Source organism: Macrotis lagotis, chromosome 4, assembly GCF_037893015.1.
Source record: "Macrotis lagotis isolate mMagLag1 chromosome 4, bilby.v1.9.chrom.fasta, whole genome shotgun sequence".
NCBI classification, from domain to species: domain Eukaryota; kingdom Metazoa; phylum Chordata; class Mammalia; order Peramelemorphia; family Peramelidae; genus Macrotis; species Macrotis lagotis.
This window is the reverse complement of record NC_133661.1, coordinates 220,255,130-220,268,853: the sequence shown is the minus strand read 5'-3', so window position 1 is coordinate 220,268,853 and position 13,724 is coordinate 220,255,130. Positions and strand designations below refer to the sequence as shown.

General features: G+C 35.1%; 1 pseudogene; it reads left to right on the top strand.

Moving 5' to 3' along the window:
• Positions 1-531: 531 nt before the first annotated feature.
• Positions 532-1,011, top strand: LOC141523235 (18S ribosomal RNA; annotated as a pseudogene).
• The last annotated feature ends 12,713 nt before the right edge of the window (positions 1,012-13,724 follow it).

Genomic DNA, 13,724 nt, shown 5'->3' with positions numbered 1-13,724 from the left:
ATGAGCTATAGTCTGCCCTGGTTAGACCATATTTGGAAGACATTCTGATACTGAATTGAATTGGATTGATGAGGTGGGACTACCAACTGGAGGAATTAGGAAAAACCTCATGTATTTGCTGGTACTAGAACTAGGTTTTCAAGGAATCTAGGAATTCTAAAAAGTGGAGGTGAGAAACATAAGAGGTTAAGTAGGAATACAGACACACACACATATATACGTACATATACAGATATATAAAGAGCTAGTGGGGTCCAAATTAATCAGCTCAGCTCAAACATTTTCACTATATATAAATTTATGGGGAAACTTTTTTCTAAACTATCCACTGTTTTTGAATTTTTATGTATTTGAAGGTCATGTTTAGTCTTAATCAATCCAGATTTGCGTGTTTATACTGCCTTTATAATATGATGATACGATTAACCCAGATTAATAGATTTACAGCGTAAAGTGTGTTTAGACAATTGAAAACAATAAAGTTAATACCTAACCAAACTGTAATACGTTATAGTTAGTACTAATATATACCACTAAAGTGACTTTAATAATGTTGAACACACGAAAGCTAAGATACAAACTGGGATTAGATACCCCACTATGCTTAGCCATAAACCTAAGTTAATTACCAACAAAATAACTCACCAGAGAACTACTAGCCAATGCTTAAAACTCAAAGGACTTGGCGGTGCCCTAAACCCACCTAGAGGAGCCTGTTCTATAACCGATAAACTCCAATATACCTAACCCCTTCTTGCCAATTCAGTCTATATACCGCCATCATCAGCCTACCCCAACAGGGATAAAAAGTAAGCAAGACTATTAATCATAAAAACGTTAGGTCAAGGTGTAACATATGAAGGGGGAAGTAATGGGCTACATTCTCTAACCTAGAGAATCAACGGATCATCTAATGAAATAAAGATGCCTGAAGGAGGATTTAGTAGTAAATTAAGAATAGAGTGCTTAAGTGAAATAGGCAATAGGGCGAGCACACACCGCCGGTCACTATCAATCTATCAATAAGTTCAACTGAATGCTTTCTTATTGATTTTCATTAGGATTAACCTGAAGTAATTTTTGGAAAAAAATAATTGTTTCATTATTCATCCATTATCATTTACTGGGTTTTCTATTTAATTGGTTAGCAAAGATTAGTTCATAGGTATATTAAACAATGTTTCAATATGCCATTATTGTACCTTTGACATTTGAACATGTCTTGTAAAAATGATTATATTAAGAATGATGTGCTTTTTCTCCCCTAGAGGCAACTACTATCCCTGTTGATGGAACTATTTTTTCCTAATACTCTGATTTGTTATTTATCATTCATTATAATTCTATGAATTAAAATTGATTCATGTAAGATTTTTAAATACTCTAGTCAGTTTGAGACTTGACCTTTTTCCAGTGACAAAGTGTGAGATAGAGAACTTCATTTCACTCAATTCTGTATTACTTGGTAGAGGATGGAAACTAGGTGAGGAATTTTTTAAGCCTCAATAATTCTCCTGATTTGTGTTAGTAAAGAGAGTTTACACAAGATTGAAATAAAAGCTTTTAGAAATATTACAGATATCATTTTAATATCTAAATGTGTAGTTATTAAAACTATAATAATCTTATTTACTGACTTCTAATAAAAAACTGTGGGATTTAATTTTTAAAAATTGTAATCTTCTAAATGAATGAAGAATATCTAAATTCCAAACTATTATATAAAGTGAATGGACTTCCTATTGAACTAATCCATCAGGATGTTTACATATATATGTATATATTTATCTATACACACATTTATAGATACCTATATATATTTGTTTATCTACCTATCTACACAATACCATATGTATACATGTAGATAGATGCCTGTGTTTTTAAACTATCTTTACATATATGTACATATACATAGATATAGGTATAACCATAGAGGCATTTTTTAATCTGTCTATACATATTTATACATATAGAAGAGGTATATCTACTTATCTATACATATGCACATATACATATGGATAGATAGATATAGAGATACATATTTTTAATCTATCTATCTATCTGACACATGGGAAATCACAAAAGTTCTTTTAATGACCCCAAATATTCCCCTGAATGACCTCCTATCTTTTTTTAAAATACATTCTTTTAGTGTTTTATATGACTTTGAGTCATGGATAATAACTATTACCTTCAAAGAACTGAAATCAAGAATTAACAAAAGGGAAATAAAGAGGTGAATGGTAGGCACAAACAGGATATCAGATATAAAAAGGGACTTATGAACAAGAGTAGTAAAGGATATCATTAAAGAAACATTTTTTAAAAGGATGAATTTGTCATATAAGAGCAAAATATAGCAGATGAATAGCTCTTCATGTCTTCATGATGTCCAAAATAACTAAGAGATGTTATTTATGGTAGAGTATTCTATATTTGAGGTGGGAGGAAATGGATTCAAATCTTGACTCTATAGGTCTCAATTTCCCTCAGCAGTCATAAGTAATTTCCATCTCCAGATCTCTTATTCTATGATCCCTTGGCATATTGGTTTGATTCTTTTAGTTGAGTTTATGGGAGTACATGGACAAGAGTTGTCTAAGTGGGATAGGAATAAATGAGTTACCATCAGCAGGGTTGGAGGAAACATCCATATAGATTGAATCACAAACATATTTGCTTTATCTTCTCATTTCAGAAGAGGTTCTTCAGAAGAAACCACACTTATCTAATACTACTCTGGGCTTTGTTCTGCATCTACTTCAAATTAAGTTGGTCTTTTTTTAAAAAATAAATATAAAAGGACAGTTGCAACTTAAATGAGGAACAATAATATATCTTCCTAGTGAGATGGTTAGGTCCTGGAAGAAAAAGTCTGTGCCATGTATTTCTTCTCTATCATCTTTAGCACAGTGGGCATATAGTAAAGGATAAATAAATATTTACTGAATGAATAAATGGATAAAGAATTCCTTCCTGGTTTCCCTTTTGCTTTATGAAAATAGAACAGAGTCAGACATAGATAAAATTTTGTAAGTAATATTTGTTTTTAGTATATTTCTTTTTCATATGCACATTTACATATAATCAGGTTACTAGATGACATTTTGTTGCCTCTATTACTTTCTAGAATTCTCTTCCTACCTTGCATTTCCAATTTGTTGGTTCCCTTGTCTAGATTCTTTATTGAAACCCAAGATGGCTACAATGAGTGAAAGAAAAGACAAGAGAGTGTGTTGAAGGAATTCTAAGGTTTTAGCAGCAATTTCTTTGAGTATTTGTTCTAGTATTTTTTCTTATTGAGGTTCCCCTCCCCCCTTTTCATCTCTGCCTCTTGGATCTCCAGCTGCCTTCAAGACACAACTCAGTTACCAATTATTATACAACATCTTTCTGGATCCTTCTCTATTATTATCTCCTTTCCTAGTTGCTAACCTCCTATCCCTCTTGAAATTAATTTGTGTTATGATATATTTACTTTATATATATATATATATATATATATATATATATATATATTTATTTATTTATTTATTTATTTATGTTATGGGACAATGAGGTGGCACATTAAAAGGAATGCTGGGCCTGGGGTCCAGAAGAATCATCTGTCAGAGTTCAAATCTGTCCTCAGACACTTAATACCTATGGGATACTGGGCAGGTTACAAAACCTCTATTTGCCTCATTTGCCTCATTGTAAAATGAATTGGAGAAAGGCAAACCACTCCAGTATTTTTTCCAAGAAAACCCTTAAAGGGGTCAAGAAGAGTTGAGTATGACTGAAAATGATTCAACACTAATAAATGCTATGTTCCCCTCTATTTGCAGTAGAATGTAAAGCTCCTGGGGTAAGGGAGTATCATCTCTTACTTTATGCTCTTAATGTTAAGTGTAGTCACTTGTATGTAATATGTACTTAATTGTTTAACTGAATTTTTTGTTGAATTGATCTCTTGAGTAGGGGAGAGTTTCTTCTTCTGCTCAGGTCTGGTCTATAACATAGTTGTATATAGTTACTCTGACTTCACCTGGATGCTTTCTTTTAAATTATTCTGAAAAGAGACCTTCAGTGGACAATGAGGAGTGAGATTTGAACAGAAAATGATAAAGAATAACAACATTGTTAAGTACAATAAAATTAATTGATAGGTGTAGAAGTAGATGGTCCTATGTAGGTTTTTCTATTCCAGTCACCTAATTTTAAAGATGAAAAAAACTGATGTCTAGAGGAATTGAGTGACTTATCTAAGTAAGTGATAGAATCAGGATTTGAATCCAGGTATTCTCACTAAATCCTTCGGCTCATGCTGTCTGATTGGCCACTGAATTATTTCAATTATTTTTGGGAGATGACTGATACTTTGATGAAAAGAAAGGCTAAGAATGGGAGGAAGGGTTTGAATGTGATTGAATTTATCTCCCTATATTAAACTGATTTTCATTTGTCTTACCCATGCCCAGTCCTGATTGATTTAGATATATGAGTTTGTACTTTAAGTCTTTGGCAGAGGCTTTCAATGTAATTTTAAAGTTAGAGAAAGTGACAAAGTTCCCGACATGGGGGCTATTTTCAGTTTAGCTTTTAAAAGAAGAAAGGAGCTCCTTGGTTAATACAGGGCCTAGCCTATAAAACATTTATGTATATTTTATTGTAAAGACCAGCAGTGGTAGCTGACAAAATGATACACAGTGCCCCAAAATATTCAATTTAAGGAAGGAAGAATGGGGACCATTATTCACTCAAGGAGAAATAGTAGAGCCTATTAAATGGGGAAGACCAGTAGGAAACTTGACAAGTTTAGATGAAAAGACCATATTTGATGTAACAGGGTAAACTATTTGTTTAAAACAAAGGGAGTATATTGACATTTAATACTCTTTGTGACCTGGTCCTTTCCATCTTTCTAGACTTCTTATCTGTTTTTCCACTCCATGGACCACTCATCCTGGTTGACTTGCCTTCCATCTCTCATCTCTGTGCCTTTGGACTGTTTGTCCTCCATGCTGTTCTTCTGGAAGTCTTCTCCATTTCCCCAGCTACTAGTGTCTTTACCTCTAAAGTAACTTTGTATCTATTTTGTATGTTTCTTGTATGTACCCCGCTACATGTTGACTTCTCCTTATGGAAAAGAACTTTTTTTTCTTTGTATCCCCAGCTTAATATTGTTACAGAGAGAGCCTTTGTTTTCAGAATCCCCTTTAAGAGAATACTAATTCCTTTAACTTCTATCGACCATAGATAGGACTATGTTTACAAATGAACAAAAATTAAACTGTCTAGGACATCCTAGTTTTTGAACCAAACCAAGGACTTCTAGAGGATGAGTGTATTTACTTATTGGCACTTTACCCAGAATACACATAGGCCTTAATGTAATCCTGCCTCAGGGATCAACTCAACTTGTTTTTGATGAAATTTTTTTCCCCTAAAATACCACACAGGAAAAAAAAAACCTGATTAGCCCTTCATTTGTTAAGCTGACAGTCATGAGATAAAATATCTAAACTACTTTGAAAACTTCAAAGATGCATATAAATGTGAATAGTCACCATTGTTGTTGAATTTAGACTAAACATGATTTCACTGCTAAAGGGAACATTCAGTTGAAGAATCTATTTCTACTGAAGTAGATCAGCACTTTCTAATTTTTTAAAAAATAAATATTTATTAAGTGCCTACTATATGGAGGCATTGTCCTAAGTACTTTACAAGTATAATCTTTGATTTTCTTCAATTTTAGGAGGTAGTACTATTATTATTATTATCTCCATTTTACAGTTGAGGAAATCAAGGTTGAGTGACTTGACTAAGGTTACATAACTAATAAGTGTCTGAGGTTGAATTTGAAGTTAGGATTTCCCAACTCCAGGTTCACTGCTCTATCTACTGCACCATCTGTATGCCAATGGTCTTAGAAAAATTTCCCTAGAGTACAGAAAAGTTAAGTGACTTTACCAGGGCCATATAGTCAATAGGTTTCAGAGATAAGCCTTTGAACCTAGTCCTTGAATCCTAGGGCAGTTCTCTTTGCCCAATGCTATAATGTCTCTTTCGCATAAATAATAACATTATTATTTTATTTCTTCTAAAGGGGGAATGGAAGGTGTGGAGAAGGTTCTTGACAGTAATAGAGGCAGTAAGAGGGCTTATAGCACTTAGATTAAATTAATGTATAAAATACTGATGCTGATGACAATCTAGTTCTCTTACAAAGGAATCCTGTTCCTACTATGGAAGTCTAAAGAAAAAGACGACCCTCCGAAGGGAAGTCTCTACAGAAAAGGCCTCAATTTCCAGGCTTGTTAAGAGGAGGAGGATCAGAGGCTAGCTGCCAAAGAATTGCACAAGATCTAAATAAAGAAAAGATCCAGATAATTATATATTGTAATTTATGAAGTTGCCAGATGCTGGTGATGCTACAAGTTTTTACGAGCTTTTCTTCCCCCTAGTGAAAGGAGGGATTTCAGTCTAAAGTACAAACATACATAAATGTGATTAGCTTTTCAGTGAGAGCTTTCTACTTCCTTCCTTCCTTTCAATCTCAACATTTCTCTGTAGCTACAATTACTATTTCTTCATTCCCTCTAGGGAAGAAATAACCCTACTCTTTGCCAAAAGTATCCCAAAATTATAGAAATTTAAAGTGTTTTTTTTATTCTGCACTCTTACAAGACTACTTCATCAATTATTTTCTCCTTTACAACTCTCTCTCTTCCCACTCTCTTCTCCCTCTCTGTCTCAGTTTCTGTCTGTCTGTCTCTCTTCCACCTTTCTCTCCCCCTCTCTCTTTCTTTCTCTCTCTGTCTCTATCTATCCCCTCTCTCTCTCTGTCTCCCCACCCAAATTGGATTTTTTGTCCTCTTGTTACAAAAATAATTTGTTGTCCCCTATTTGTTTAAAAAAAAATCATCACTTGAACCTATCACCTTAAGTGACAGTCCCTATGTTTCTCTCTTCATTTGGTCTTCTTGAAAGATTAGTTTATAGTCATTGATTTTATTGTTTAGCCAGCTGTCTATATTTTATTGTTTAGCCAGCTGTCTATTCATCCATCTTTTTAATCCCAAACAAATCTATTTCTTCCTCCCAATGACTCTACTATAGCCTCTCAACCACTTCTTTTAAGAAAGTCATCAGTGGCCTTTTGGTAGGTAAAGAAGATCGGGCCTTTTCTCACTAGTTCTCATCTTCTTTAACCTCTGCATTTTTTGACATTGTAGAGTAAAATAAAACATGTATGAATTGCTTTTTAACTATAAAACACTATATACTAAACTTCAACTCTTTGGGTCATTTTTTGATAGTATAATTATATAATTATATTTTTTCTCTTCCTAACTATCTGAACACTCCTCTTTTGCTTTTGACTCCTCCCCCCTCTCCCCCTAACCCCCCCCCCCCATCCTAAAGGAGAATGTTTTCCAGCCTTTAAACCTTGGCTCTGTTCTCATGGCTTCATTGTTGCTGTTAGTCATGTCTGAATTTTTGTTACTCCATTTGGGGTTTTCTTGGTAAAGGTCCAGAAGTGGTTTGTTGATCCCTTCTTTAACTCATTTTACAGATAAAGAAAAAGAAGCAAACAGGGTTATGTGACTTCCTCAGGGTCACACAGCAACTAGTAAGTAACTAACTGAGAGCAGATTTGAACATGTTTTCCCGACTTACACCTCTAGCTCCTGCTCCCCTATCAGTCTCTGAAAACCCATCCACTACAATGATTTCAACTATTTCCTCAGTGTAGATTATTCCAAAATTTTTGTTCTCAGCTCTAACTGCTCAATAGAAAGTTCCCAGCCCCAGATACTTAATAGAAAGTTCCAGTTTTATGACCCAGTAGCACCTCAGACTCGATATGTCTACAATGGAATTCATTATCTTTCTCCCAATACTTGCCCTTACACATAACTTCCCTATTTCAGACAATGACACCACTCTTCTCCTAGTTATTCAAACAGAAAACCTCCTCTTTGCTTCTTTCCTCAACTGCCAATTCTGGTTGGTCTTTCAATCATATTATGGTATAGTTCAAGTAGCAATTAAAAACACTGAGTTGGCAATAGCCACACCTAACTCATGGATAAAAAGATTACAGTTTTATTTGCTTCCCTATTTCATTCACTTTCTTCCCAGTTCTATTTTATGGATTCATTACCCACAAAATTTGCTTCTAGATCTTTTGCAATTAGTTTGCCACTTTGAGTTTCTGAAAAAGCAGTTGAAGGTATAAATGAGAAACCTAACTCTTGTTTGAAATGAATATTTTAATGATATGATTTTAACAAAGAAATTCTGTTGGAGAATAGGAAGGAAGAGGCAAAAGTAGAAGAGCAGGGGAATTTTTTAAAAGTTTGATCTTCCTACCAAAACAATGATTTTAGACAATTACAGAGGACCTATTCTATGTCCAGAGAAAGGCCATGTGAACTCTTAATGCTGATTAAAGCATATTTTTTAACTTTCATTTTTTTGTTTTTTTGTAATATGGCTAATATGGAAATATATGTTTTGCAAGACATATATTTCCATATTAGCCATGTATAATGGATATCATATTGTTTGCTTTCTCAATGGGTGGGGTAAGGGCAGAAGGGAGGGAAAGAATCTAGAACTCAATTTCTTTTTTTAAAAATGAATGTCAAAAACAAATAAAAATTTTAAAACTCAAAAATTAGTATTAAAATAAGTAGTTTCAATTCAATAATCATGTTTATTAGGTGTAATATATGGTTGCATAGATGACTTTTGGCAAATTACTTAATCTGTCTGTACCTTAGCTTTCTAACTTACAAAATTAAAAAGTTGGAATAGTTTGCTTCTAAGATCCCTTCCAGGTAGATATCTCTCATCCTCAGCACTAATAGAATTGATTCAGTTCCTTAGCAGAATGGGAAAAACAGAAGATCAGAAGGATAAGGGAATTTAGGCTGCTGGAAACCTATATCATCATGGTTCAAGACTTAATTTCTTAAGTCAATTGAATATTTACAATGGTTTCAATACTTTTAAAGGAAAAACCTTTTAAAACAAAAACATAAATGGGGTAGGGCCCTAGAAAAGGCAAGCTCAGTATCTATATAGGGGCCCTGGCAGCTCTTACTCTGATCATGGAGCTCAATAAGAAAAGAATTTAGGAAGAAAATGGTCAATAGTGTCACACAATTCAGAGAAATCATTTATTTATTTGTTTGTTTGTTTATTTATTTGTTTATGTGAATAAATCCTATGAATATATAAGTCTGTGAGGAACTTAAAAATTTTTCATTTACTCTCTTTAATCTAAGAGCATGACCCTTCCTTTCATCATTAGTCCTTTAAATGATTCAACCTGATCAAATTTATTGATCAAATTTTCCTATGATAATACTCTCCATATAAAGGATAGAGATTTTGTACTAACTAGGGAGATAGTGTCCACATAATATTTTAAGTGTCTTTAGAAGAAAAATTTTTATATTTGATATGAGTATGCTCAGAGGTTATGGCTCTAGTCCTATTATTTTTATTTTTTTTAGTCACATTAGATGCACTTCACCATCTTTAACTTGGAAATCTCAGCAAACTACTGGAACAAAACATTTTTCCTTCATAGAAAAATAGTACCTCCAATTCCTATAGAAGTGATTTTTTTTAAAGCAGAATATTGTCTAAAACTAACCTCAGAATTTTTTATTCAGAAGTAGATTGGATTGGAAATGAACAATTGCTATTGAGAGAACAATGTTCTTGAATATTTCATACTTGAAGTCTGGTTTGATTTTGAGGTTTTATATTTTTTTAAAGAACTTGTTATTTTTTATTTGTGTCTGCTCATATAGAGAACATCATGAGAAAGAATAAAAGAAACACCCTTCTTGAGATAATTAAATTTTCTGATATCATTGTCAATGTACATTTACTCCAGAGGTTTTTTTTTAAACTGGAAACATTTTTTTGACTGGAAACATTTCATGATAAAATGTACCAGAGGAAATTTTTCTTTGCTTGAACATTACCTACAAACTAGTTTATCTGACCATAAGCTCCTTGAGGGCAGGGATTTTTTTTTTCCTTTTTGTATATCCTTAGCACTTCTCACAGAAAGACACCATAGTAGGTACTTAGTTATTGATTTTTGATTGATCAATTTATTGATGGCAGTAGGAGGTCAAGGATCCATTCTGTAGAATAGAAAGGACACTAGATTTAGAATTGGCTGATGTGGGTTCAAGCCACACTTTTGCTATTTAACTACCCAGGTTACTTTAAGGAAGTAATTTTTCTGGATCTCCCTTTGCTCATGTAAATAAAAAATTTCACTAACTATTTAATATGTGCTAAGTGATGGAAACACAAATGGAAAAGCAAGACAGCTGCTCTCAGGAAGCTCATATAGTTAACATGGGAGACACATAGAGATGGTTTCAGTAGTAAATCAGATAGAAAGTCACAATTCCCTTAGATTGCAATGGCAAAAGGTATCTTCCCTAATGTCAGTTCCAAACCATAACCATTTATGAAGTTGAAATATTTGTCAGTGTCAAGGATTTTAATGGTGAAACCTTACTTTTGGGGTTCTTCATAAGTTGTGGTTGTTGATGAGGAAAGAGTTACATCTCCTGCAGAAGCAGCTGACAAATTGCATCTTTGAGGTTCTGTTTTCTTGGATATGATGGTTTTGGGGGCTGTGCTAGAATAAAGGGGTTGAACTAAATGGCCTCTGAGTTTCCTTCCTGTTCTAAATCTGTGATTCAAAAACATATAAGAGCCTTGAAGTTTCATTCAATGGAAATCAAAGGGGTAGGCTCCTACATTAGAACCAATTCTGATTTTTATGTGGCAGAGTAGAGTACTGGATAAAGAATCAGTGGATACTTACGAGCTGTGTAGGCAAGTTAATTGACTTCTCAGAGCTTATGGTTACTTGATTTGCCAGTGGTGATTAATCAGGGATTTTACTTAGCTTTGTTTTGGTCGATATCTGTGATTTTATCAGGATAGGGAACTCCTAGATAGTGAAAACACTTAGATAGATATAGAGTCAACTATAGTTTAAGGCAATTACTTGGGACCTTTGAGAGTCACTTGTCCATGTTTGTAATGTGTACCAATTGTGTGATGCTTACTAGATGTCTGACTTTGGGCAAGTCACTTAGCCCTGTATGTCTCAGTTGTCATTGTAAAATGAGTTGAAGAAGGAAATGACAAACCACTCCAGGTCCTTTGACAGGATAATCCCAAATGGAGTTACAAATAGTTGGACATGACTGAAATGACTGAAAAACCACAATGTTCACAAAGCTAGTTATGTTTCAGAGGAAGTACTCAAACCCAGGTTTTTTTTGACTCCAACGCCAACTCTCTACTCATAGCATACTGCTTGTCAATGTGGGCTTAATAGGCACATAAAATTAAAAAAAAAAACCAAACCTTAACATTTGGGTCCTCAAATAAAATTTAAATATTTGCACCACTAAAATGAAATGTTTTATCACTCTGTTATTTAGGTTCTATTATCATTAAGCACCAACTCTTTCTGATATTTTTTTCTGCACTTCAATCAGACATAAAAAGTAATTCTGAGTTTCATGAAGATAAAGAATTCCCTTTTTAGGAAAATGACAAAATGACACCAAGAGAAAATGCAAAGGAGAAACTTGAAGACTCTGGGAGAGCTGCATTTCTTTGGCATTAAAGTCTATATCAGGTTAACTAACTTAATAGTTGATAATATGAAGAGCTAAGAAAGTTGTCTTCAATAATCAATGAAAGGCAAGATTACACAATGATTTTCAGAGGAAAAAGATTACATCAGAAACACATCTTAAGAACCTTGCCAAAACCAACTTGTTTTTTTCCAAGTTAATTACAGATTTGGGAAGGTAGTTTACCATGGTGAGAAGTGATGTTAGGAAGATCTGGGTTTGAATCCCTCCTCAATCACTTAGTAAATGTAAAATTCTGGTCAAATTACTTAACCCTTCTCTGACTCACTTAAAATGGGAATAATAGTACCTAACTCATTATGATAGAAACTAAGTTAAGATAACAATATGTTGTGCTTCACAAACTTTAAAGCTCTATGGACTGGCAGAGCCAAGATGGCGACATGAAGGGATCAAGTCTTAGGAGCTCTCTGATAAAAACTCATAAACTAAGGACTCTAACTAAACTTTCGAGAGACAGAACCCACAAAGGGACCCAGGGAGGCAGTTCTCCTACTCAAGGTAACCTGGAAAAGAGCAGAAAGGCTCTGCTCCCCGGGGTCGGAGGGGTGGCCCGCCAGAGGGGTGGCCCACCAGAGCCAAAGAACTTCAGCCTCCTGGAGACAGCCCAGGGCGCTGGGAGCCGAGGCTCAAAGCAGCGGGGGAGTCTCCTAAGCTGCACCCTGGGGAGCACCAGCACAAAGTGGGGGAACAGCGGGGGACCTCTGCCAGAGCGAGCATGTGGAGCCCAGCCCTCAGGGCACACAGCCAGCAGCCCAAATCCAGGAAAAAAAAGCAGGCAGAGCCCGTAAGTAAGCAGGAGCCCCCAGGGCATGAGCCCATTGAGCTGAGGGAGGGGAGTGAAGAGAGAGAGACTGCTGAGCTCTGTCCTCTGCCCCTGGAATAGGACTCTGGGGCTCTGACCACATTCAGATCCTGATCCCAGTCTAGGCCCCCCCATAGAACAGCAGGGCCCCCCCACCTCAGCCCCGTGGCAGAGGGGGGCGCTTATGGTCATTCACAGACCAGGAGGGAGGACAGAACCTCACACACTGAGACCCTTGTGGGAGTGTCCAAAAAGCTCAGGAAGCACCCCCAAAAAACAGGCTTAGTCTGGGAAAATAAACAAACAAAGAAACAAGAGGAAGACCATTGAGAAATATTTTGCAAATGAGCCCAAGAGAGATCAAAATACTCAGTCTGAAGATGAGGAAGCACAAGCTTCTGCATCTAAAGACTCCAAGAAAAACAGAAATTGGGCTCAGGCTATGACAGAGCTCAAAAAAGACTTTGAAAATCAAATGAGGGAGTTGGAAGAAAAAACTGGGAAAAGAAAGGAGAGAGATGCAGGAAAAACATGAAAATGAAGTCAGCAGCTTAGTCAAGGAAATCCAAAAAAATGCTGAAGAAAATAGCATGCTAAAAAACAGCTTAGGTCAAATGGACAAAACAGTTCAAAAAGTTATTGAGGAAAAGAATGCTTTAAAAAGCAAAATTGGCCAGATGGAAAGAGAGATAAGAAAACTCTCTGAGGAGAATAAATCCTTCAGACAAAGAATAGAATTCAGGGAGATTGATGAATTTACCAGAAATCAGGAATCAATGCTTCAAAACCAAAAAAAAAAATGAAAAATTAGAAGAAAATGTGAAATATCTCATTGAAAAAAAATTGATATGGAAAACAGACTTAGGAAAGGTAATTTGAAAATTATTGGAATACCTGAAAGTCATGATCAGGAAAAGAGCCTTGACATCATTTTCAAAGAATTACTACAGGAAAATTGCCCTGATATTCTAGAAGCAGAGGGCAAAATAGAAGTGGAGAGAATCCACCTATCCCCCTGAGAAAGAGATGCCAAAAAACCAACCCCTAGGAATATTATAGCCAAGTTCCAGAACTCCAAAGTCAAAGAGAAAATATTACAAGCAGCCAGAAGGACACAGTTTAAATATCGTGGAGCTGCAGTCAGGATCACACAGGACTTAGCAGCAACTACTTTGGAAGCTCATAGGGCTTGGAATACAATATACTGGAAGGCAAAA